This window comes from Triturus cristatus, chromosome 12, assembly GCF_964204655.1.
Source record: "Triturus cristatus chromosome 12, aTriCri1.1, whole genome shotgun sequence".
Classification (NCBI taxonomy): domain Eukaryota; kingdom Metazoa; phylum Chordata; class Amphibia; order Caudata; family Salamandridae; genus Triturus; species Triturus cristatus.
This window is the reverse complement of record NC_140595.1, coordinates 309,175,906-309,184,638: the sequence shown is the minus strand read 5'-3', so window position 1 is coordinate 309,184,638 and position 8,733 is coordinate 309,175,906. Positions and strand designations below refer to the sequence as shown.

General features: G+C 47.4%; 1 protein-coding gene across 2 annotated transcripts in view; it reads left to right on the top strand.

Moving 5' to 3' along the window:
* The first annotated feature begins 6,164 nt into the window (after window positions 1-6,164).
* The window catches only part of PSME3IP1 (proteasome activator subunit 3 interacting protein 1), a 118,048-nt gene continuing 115,479 nt past the window's right edge, over window positions 6,165-8,733 (top strand). Inside the window, exon 1 of one of the 2 annotated variants that reach the window (XM_085637602.1) lies at window positions 6,165-6,287. The gene's annotated coding sequence lies outside the window, so the exon portion shown is untranslated. Of the gene's footprint in view, window positions 6,288-6,309; window positions 6,412-8,733 lie in introns of those variants that run through there. The other variant, XM_085637603.1, reaches the window with a different exon arrangement.

The window sequence follows — 8,733 nt, the reverse complement described above, 5'->3', positions numbered from 1 at the left end:
TGAATCACTGCAAATGACAAGGGCTGTCCTTAACTAAGTGATATCCATTTTATCAATCTCAGAAAGATGAAAGTTTGAGACACCCCTACCCCTACTGGAATTCAACATTTATGCAGGTTGTGTGTAGATGTCTGCAGTTGGCCCAATAATGGTCCATATTTCTAATGATATACAGTTGCCTATAATGTGCACTAAACAGAATGGAGCATGCTTTTTTCCTTTGTATCAAGATGCAATATATCCTTTGTACACTTCATGTTTAAATAGTGTTTCTCAATACCGATTTACAACAGCATAAAAATATAAGACAAAATGCTATTAAAATGTATGTTATACTTTAATATACTAGGCTAGCTATAAACCTATTTAAAAGGCAAAATTCTTCTGCCATTGATTGCACCGTCTGTCACTTTACTCCCATTTGATGGGTACTTATTCTAACTCTTTGGTTGGAGTGAAAGTGCTGCTCGGAACCCTGCTGTTATTTGTTGGTGAGCGTGCGATGCAATAATTGCAGTTTTGACTCATTTCATCTGTTTACTTTACACAGCAGGTCACAATTCTTTATTATGGATATTAAACAATCATGTAATATAATAACATGCAGTTGTATTTTCTGAGACAGGAAGGCAGCGGAGATTGTATAAAGCAATAAAGACACACAGAGGACTGTCAGGGCAGCAATTGTCCTCACAGGAATACTGTGTTGTTGTGGCTGAAAGTCAGACCAGCAACTCCAGCCCACGGAAAATGACGGGGGCTAAACAGCCCTCTCAGCCCAATGGTAGTTGCACGCCTGGCCAGCAGCCCATCTACGCAGCAGTAGGAATGTCGTTCGGAAAAACTGGTTGAGAACAAGTTCCAAATCCACGCAAGGCAGAAAGAGGCTGTTGGAAGGCGGACCCCAAGGAGTCGGTGAGACCACCAAGGGGGGCCCTCCCACTGCACGAAGTAGCCGAGCGCTGCCGAGAAGTCTCCTGAGAGATCCTTCTCCTATCATGTACTAGCACAGTAACACCACCACACAGGACTCAAGGAGGTTGTCTCAAGACAAGCAATTCTTTATCAGCAATAAAAAGGTTACGAGGTCAATATTTACACGAAGGGATCGAGGGATCCACCAAAAGTCTCAGTGTCTCTTTGGAAGGGTAGGGGGAGCGGGACAGTCTTTGGCAGGAGTGCGGTACGAGGGTACCTGGGGCCCAGTTCTTATCCTCAAGCTGGAGGACCTCCGATCTCGGAGGGGTCGAGCCGCGACGGCGTCAGCAGGGCTCCGGCGTACAGTTCGTGGAGAGCCGCGATCCAATCAGCAGGGCTCTCAAGATGGTTTCTGCTCAGCTCGAGCCGCGACGTAGTCAGCAGGGCTCCGAGGGAGGTTTCAGCGAGGTTGGGCCGCGACAGCGTCAGCAGGGCTCCGATGTTCCAGGTGGCTTCAAAGTGTTCACAAGAAGGAGCCGCGACGCAGTCAGCAGGGCTCGTGATGGTTCCGACAAGAGTTCTTCTCCGTAGGGTCAGCCGCGATTCAATCAGCAGGGCTCTCGACTCCGGGATACAACTGACGATCTGTGGCGGGGTCGCCCCAGATATAGGTCTGGAGCCCTTTGATGTCCGGACCCAGGCGCCCGGGGGGGGCGGAGAGGCCGGGTGGAGGTGGCCAGACGCCCAGCAGGAGAGGCGCCAGGCCCAAGGGAGTTGCAGGGCGATCACACCTCGAGAGGGGAGGACAGTTGGGGGTCCCATCGATACTGCCCTCCGCCGGGGGCGATGAATGGCTCCTGCGGCACCCCCTGGCCAGTTCGTGGTGCCTCGATGTCGGGGCTTCGCTGGGGTCGAGGCTGGGTTGAGCGGGGTCGCGCTGGCTGGTGCACAGAGTCACGTGGATGCCAACAAGATGGCGGAGCCACGAGGGGTATGCGACCTCGTGCGGCTCAGGATGAAGGGCCTCGGTGCAGTTCAGAAGGGTGGCCCGTGAAGGCCGGGGCGGGGAACGGGCACAATCCACGGGGTTAAGGACCACGCCACGAGGCCGGGTCCAACAGAGGCCAACAGTCCCTCCAGGCTCTGAGCCCAGTTTTCACTGGAAAGATAGTGTGTAGCTACAAAACCTGTAAACATATTGCGCACGATATGGCAGGTGTACAGTCCCTCATTCTTATGCGAATTGAACTTTTCTGACCTCTATTTGTATCGCCATTAAAGGTAAAGCGCGGAATGGGGCACTTACAAAAAAATAAATAGTCCCTAAATAAAAAGACAAAAGGCTGCAGTGTAAGGAAACCGTAGTTGGCCGGTGCTCCCCGCTTACAAACGGAAGTGATATATCGGGAGCACCGGCCAATCAGGAGCCAGGAAACGACAGCAGTAGCATTGTTTACCAATGGCAAGCACCAGCTGTAATTACACTTTGTAAAGTGATTATAGGAGGTTTTGCAGACAGTGCATGCACCGATGCTCGACCTAAAAATGGAATGCCTCGTTAAAAAAAAAAAATCCAAGCTGGGAAGGTAGTGATCTCAGCAGAGCAAACCTTTAATTGATGCCATTTTTAGAGAAAAACTAGACACTTTTATAATCCAGATTACCTTTTTCCAATTTTTTTCCCCAAAAATTCAAAATGGAGTTATATTTTGCCAATTTTCTAGGTTCCCTCCAGGGGAAACCACAACCCCTAGCTGTCTTTAGAATCATAGGATTTTCGAAAAACCAGGAACGTGGCTTGAGGATCTCCCAGGGTTCGCAGGAGAGATCTATCTAAACCCGCTGGCTTCCTCTCTCTCTTGACAGTCCTTTCGGCCTCAGTCACTACAAGCATTGGCATAGCCAATAGGTCTCGCCTTTGGGACCTTATAAGTATTTAGTTATGTAGCTGTTGCATGGCTAAACACTTCTAAGGTCCCAAAAGCAAGACCTATTGGCTATGCAAAGCGGCCCTGCGCCGCGAAAGAGAAAGTGATCGCAATCGCGATCAAACATCAAAGCGGCCGCGAAAGTAATCGCAATAAAGCATGGCGCGCGCGCCCGCGAACATGCACTGTCGGTCTAGGCTGGCCTGGTAGCACTTTTGGAGCCCTCTCAATAAGTCTCGCCAGACCAGCGCATGCGCTGGGCCAGGCGAGACCTAAACAAGCATTTGCAATGCAATAGGTCTCGCAATTACACGAGTTAAAGCTATTGGCATTGTAAATGACAATGCCAATAGGCATTGTTATTTGCAATGTCAATAGCTCAAACTCGCGTAAATGCGAGACCTAATGCATTGCAAATGCTTGTTTTTCTAAGTTGTCAAAAATAGTCAGGATAAATGCAGAACAGCGCACGGAAGAGGACAGGTTTCCCGCCTCCGTGCCCCGCTGCACTCCTTAAGCATAACTCACGAGGGGTACACAAAGGGCATAGACAATAAGGGCCGTGGGGAGCCTGCTTATACCTCGCTGGGGTGGTGATGAGAAAAGCAAACCCATTCTTTTTATTGAGCCAGCCCCACCCTCCTCGCCTCCCCTCATGCACACTCCCTTCCGAGGGGGTCTGTGCCGTACAAAGAGTCTTCCCTAAACCCTGTGCCCAGGTGCACCTCTGAGCCGCGCGAGCAGGGGGTCCGAGTGTGTGTGGGGCTCAGCCTCACCCGGTGCACCCACTGACACACTGGTAGGTGTACAAATGCCGCATGCTGGTTACAGCGCAGGGGGTTAATGCTCCTAGCACACCCCGCTCCCCAGTCTTCTGTCCTGTATTATCAGCCCGTCTTACGCTAGCCTCGCGCCTCCTCCTCACGCGAGTAAACATTTGGCTCAAGGCCTCAGCTCAACCTGAATGGCGGGGGTGGCCTTGTGAAGTGCCTCGCGCGCCCCCCGATCGCTGATGGTTTTGTGCTGAAGTACACAGCTGATAACAAGCCTGTGACCCCGGCGGCGGCCGGGCCGCTAGAATTACAGGGTAACCAGGCGAAAGCTGGCTGCAATACACATATATCATAGATGTTGGGAATCTTTGAGCCGCTGACTATCTGTCAGGTCTTGCGAATTCGTACTGCCAATACAGCTCTAGGTGGGATTTCGTGGTGATGAAGGGCGGGTAGATGTGCCCAGGTGTCACTTCTTCTGCTTTTCGTTCGATTAATGTATTTAAACACCCCTTGCAACCAACAGGCACTTTCAATGAGATTCATCTCGGGCAGCGCTGCAAGGTCATATTAGTGCAATGCAACGCTGCACAGATCTCTGTAACATAACATTCTAGTCACCTACTCTGTCATGGGGTATAAATCAACATCAGGGCTTTCTATCTTTTAAAATCTGCGCGCCAAGCACCCCTCCCTGCCCCCGGCCCGTTCCCTACAGAAACACCTGGACTCAGAGCTGATGACGCACATCCCATGCACGCGACCGGCCAGGGTGCACAGAGAAGCGCGTGGCGCCACGTGAAGTGCTTTGCATAATGGTACAGTTACAAACAAGACCCGCGTCTACTCTCAATCGGTGCCCGCCCTTTGCATATTAGCCTCGAGAGACAGATGTTTTTCCAAGAGACAATATGAAAATTACCCTCTGAAGAACATCCCGGCGGCCGGTGGGCCTCGGGTCCCAGTGACGAAGCCTGCAAATCCAAGTTACAATAAAAGCATGTTGACTTTTGGGTACTCTTGTGTAGCCAGAGGAAAAAGTGAACTTTAAAGCTGTTCATCGTATGATGAACTAGCCGGGCATACTCCAGAAGGAAGGGCACGTGAGGGAAGAGAAAAGGGGCAATTTTGCAAGGCTAATGTCTGGTAGGACAGGACCGGTGACAGCCTGACAAAAACAGATATGCTTTGAAGTCACTGCAATCCTCTTTCCATCAGGCCTTGACGCTTCCATATGGAGGGTGCATGTCAATTGCCTCTGACCCAGTTCACATCCCAGCCAGTGGCGTAGCTAGATCTTTTGGTGCCCATGGTGGTCCCTGCGTTTGCTGTCCCGCGACGGCAGTAGGTAAGAGCGGGGTGTAATTTCTGGGTTTAATATGCCTGTTCAAAATATTGTAACGTTGAGATATTTTGGTACCCAATTGATGATATATGGAGAAAAAAAAGTGATGTCATTACGACGTGTGCTCTGCATTGAAGTGTGTCTTTCAGAAGGAGACCGCACAAGTACCGTTTTGCGCAGCTCTTAGTTTCAAAATCCTATCCTTTATACTGAATGAAATTAAAAAAAAATACATTGCAATGTGAGACTCCAAAAGCCCTGTTCCTGTACGGTTATCATTTGTGGAAAAGCAGCTCGACCGTGCATATATCAAAAGTGTCTGGGTTGCAAAGACATGCGTTTTTGTGTATTTTCAAAGCACTGCCTATTTGGGTTTACCCTGTCGTGTCTGCAGAAGGGAAGCAGCTTGATTATCATTTTGACATGAAAGAGTGAAGATGGACAAAGTAAACGATTGTGACGAAGAGACGTGGGGCAGAGCAGAAAGCAAGCGCCAATCCGCTATGAGTGGTGTAATCAGGTCTTCGGACACTCGTGCACGGGGCAGTCAGTACCTTAAGTTCTGCCCACGTATACAAGTCGGGGGCAAATGACGTGGTAAATGGTTAAAAAAAAACACAAGACAAGCCCGCCGCTGGAAAAAAACATGAAGCTGACGAGGAGGGAGTGGGAGGGGCTTTCACTGAAAGTGACACGGCAGTGAAAGGAAATCAAACAAGCCCGGCGGAGCGTGGCGCGAGCGCTTGGCAGGGCAATTTAAAACGACCCATTGCTCATTGAAGGTGGGAACAGGCTATGCGTGCAGCCAGAGAAAATAAACAAACGAGAGGGGAGGGGGGAATGCCAGCAACAGAGGAGCCCGCGAAAGTGAAAGTGATCACGATCGCTACGAAGGAAAGACACATGGCGCGCGTGCACGTTCACGTGCACTGTAGCTTTAGGCCACGGCAGCACTTTGAAAAGCCCAGATATAAAATGTCTCTTAGAGCCTTTGGCTCACGAGACCTAAAAAGTACAGTAGTGCCGCAGCACTGCCCAGCTGCCCATTGAAGCACAAAGTTTAGCAGCAACACTGCCCAGCTCCTCACTTCCAAGTCGGAGCTAGCATAAGGTCCAATAAGAAAAGAAGCCCAAATATCCAAAGAAACAGAACGAAAACAGGGTCAACCCACAAAATGAGTACGCATGGCAAAAAAGTCAGGCTATTTGGACTAGAGACTATTTTTATTTGATCCGGAAGTACTGGTAATATAGACAAATAACATCCGTTAAAACATCAAAACAAGGAAAAAGCGTATTAGGCTGAATTCTAGGAAGCTCTGCGTAAGTAGTTGTCACCTTGTCTAATAGCATGGGGAAATTTAGCAAATATGAAGTAATCCAACGTATGTGTGTGATGCCGCTGGCTTAGAGCTTTGCTTTGGAGAATACTGAACGTGCTATTACGGTACGGTGGTTTTGTGGTGCATGCTACTTTACTGCACTGTCACTACCGTACCCTGCCTTTACGAATAGGGCATTTACAGTACACGTGAGCACCCTTCACCTTTCTTCGTACTGTGCGTGTGAGCCTCGCTAAACGGCAGTGTGCGTTGATCAATTTTTTGCACTTACCGACTGTTGTGAAAGTATTTAATTTGACCAGTGTTTTGAGAAATGTTTTCCTCCTCTCTTTGGGTTTTAGTGTGCGGGATGCTATGGTTATTATGTTGTGCGTGCGAGTTTAAATTGTACACGTTTTAACACTACTGCGTTCAAATAAATAAATACAAAGGCAGTGCCTGTGGACCTAGAGGTGTCTACTCGTAAAACTATTGCTTTGCAGCGGCTATGAGGCTCCAGATCTGGCGTTACCTCACGGGCCTTTTTGGCTTTTGAGCAGGGAAGGCTGTGATATTTCCCAGTTGAGGTAGCTACTAGATGCAATTACATATGCTCATTTTGAACTAACAAAAACCATAGCTATACCGTAAACGCACAGGAGATAAGTAAATTAAGAAATACCTAATTCCAGATAGGTCGTCATTGTGAATACAGTATTTCAATCCGTGCGAACATGCATTGGTAAAGAGGTATAGTTTAAAACTTAATCTCCACGTGCCTAAGAAAAAACAAGCATTGGCATAGCCAATAGGTGTCACCTTTGGGACCTTATAAGTGTTTAGCCATGCAACACTTGATGTTGTTGCACCAAGGATATTGTGCTGGATAACTAAACACTTATAAGGTCCCAAAGGCGAGACCTATTGGCTACGCCAATGCTTGTTTTTGAATGCATTCCATTTTCCTTTAAGGAAAACAGGCTCCATTTAAAAACAATAAACTGCTTTATTAAAAAAGCAGTCACAGACGCGCTGGTCTGCTGACCCCAGCAGGTCTACCATCCCTGGGAGTGCTAGCCATTCCTAATGGGGTCGCAAACAGCACCTGCCGAATGAATATTAATGAGGCAGGTAATTTGTGACCTCATTAGGAATCGCTAACAGTGTCTGAGACAATATTGTAAATTGCATTTTGCGTGTCACAAATTGTGAGTTGCAAAGTGACGCAAATTGCGACTCGAAAAATTTAAGGGTCATACATCTGGCCTTAATCCGTATTGTGTCAAAAAAGCGCTCTTCTTAAAGTATATGTATATACACATTCATGTATTGGTGGAGATATTCTAGACAACAGACCCACAGAGCAGAATTAAAGCTCACTTTCACTTTTTCTTATTTCTACATTCCATTTTTGAGGTGTTCCTACAAGGCGGACATTAGCATATGGATGCCAAAGAAAAACATACATTCCACAAAAGTCCATTAGCTTTCCTTTCTAGTGGAGTTGTTTGCCAAAAAACAAAAAAAAAGTGGGTACTGTACTTTAAAACGAAGTGTGTTTTCCGGTTCCCGAACTCTATATGTGTGGGTCAAATTGTACTACATTACAAAAAAAAATACATTCGGGATTTAGGAATACCGCAGGAAAGCATTACCAAGAAAGAGGGTAATGCTATTTATCCTGCACCCCTTCCCAAAAAGAACAACATCTGGCATTTGTGGAGTTTATGACACACAACATACAAACTCAGTTGCTCTTTCTGCAGATCAGCAAATGGCCGAGGAGATCAAGTGAAGAGTTGGCTCTCTGACTAGGAAAGTGGTCTTAACCTCTGGTCCCGGGACGTCTGAAGGTCCACAAAGACCCTCAGGTGGTCCGTGACTGCTTAGAAAATTAAAAAAAATATGAACAGATTAAAAAGGTGTATATACAAAAAGAAGAAGGCCAGACTCCCCTACCTCCCTTTTGGCCAGTAAAAGTCAGTCATAACTGGTAAATACAGGTAATCATTGCCCCCCTTCCTTGCACCACACCAAGACACCCAAGGACTGTCATCGTGTGCCGCTAAATTGAAAAACAAAGGGAAGGGGTGAAGCTTAAAATATCAATTAAAAATATCGGCATGTATTTAGCCTGAAGCATTGCTGGCTGTGTTTTTTCGAAAATGGATCCCAAAGCTGTCAGCCTGTTGTAAGCTAACCACGAAATGATGCAATCTGATTTTGAACTAAGTTGAACAATGCCTTAACCCCAAGAGCAACGGTCTGTCCTAAATTACTTACAACAAAAGGGATTTTCTCTAGGGTAATGAAGGAATGCATTATGTCACTTATCCTGAAATCAGATGGTTACCTGGGGCATGCTGAAAGAAAACCATCAGTTCCAAAATAAACCTTCCATTTTCTTGGTTGTCTAGGGAGCTTGACAAACACTCATGAGCTTCAAC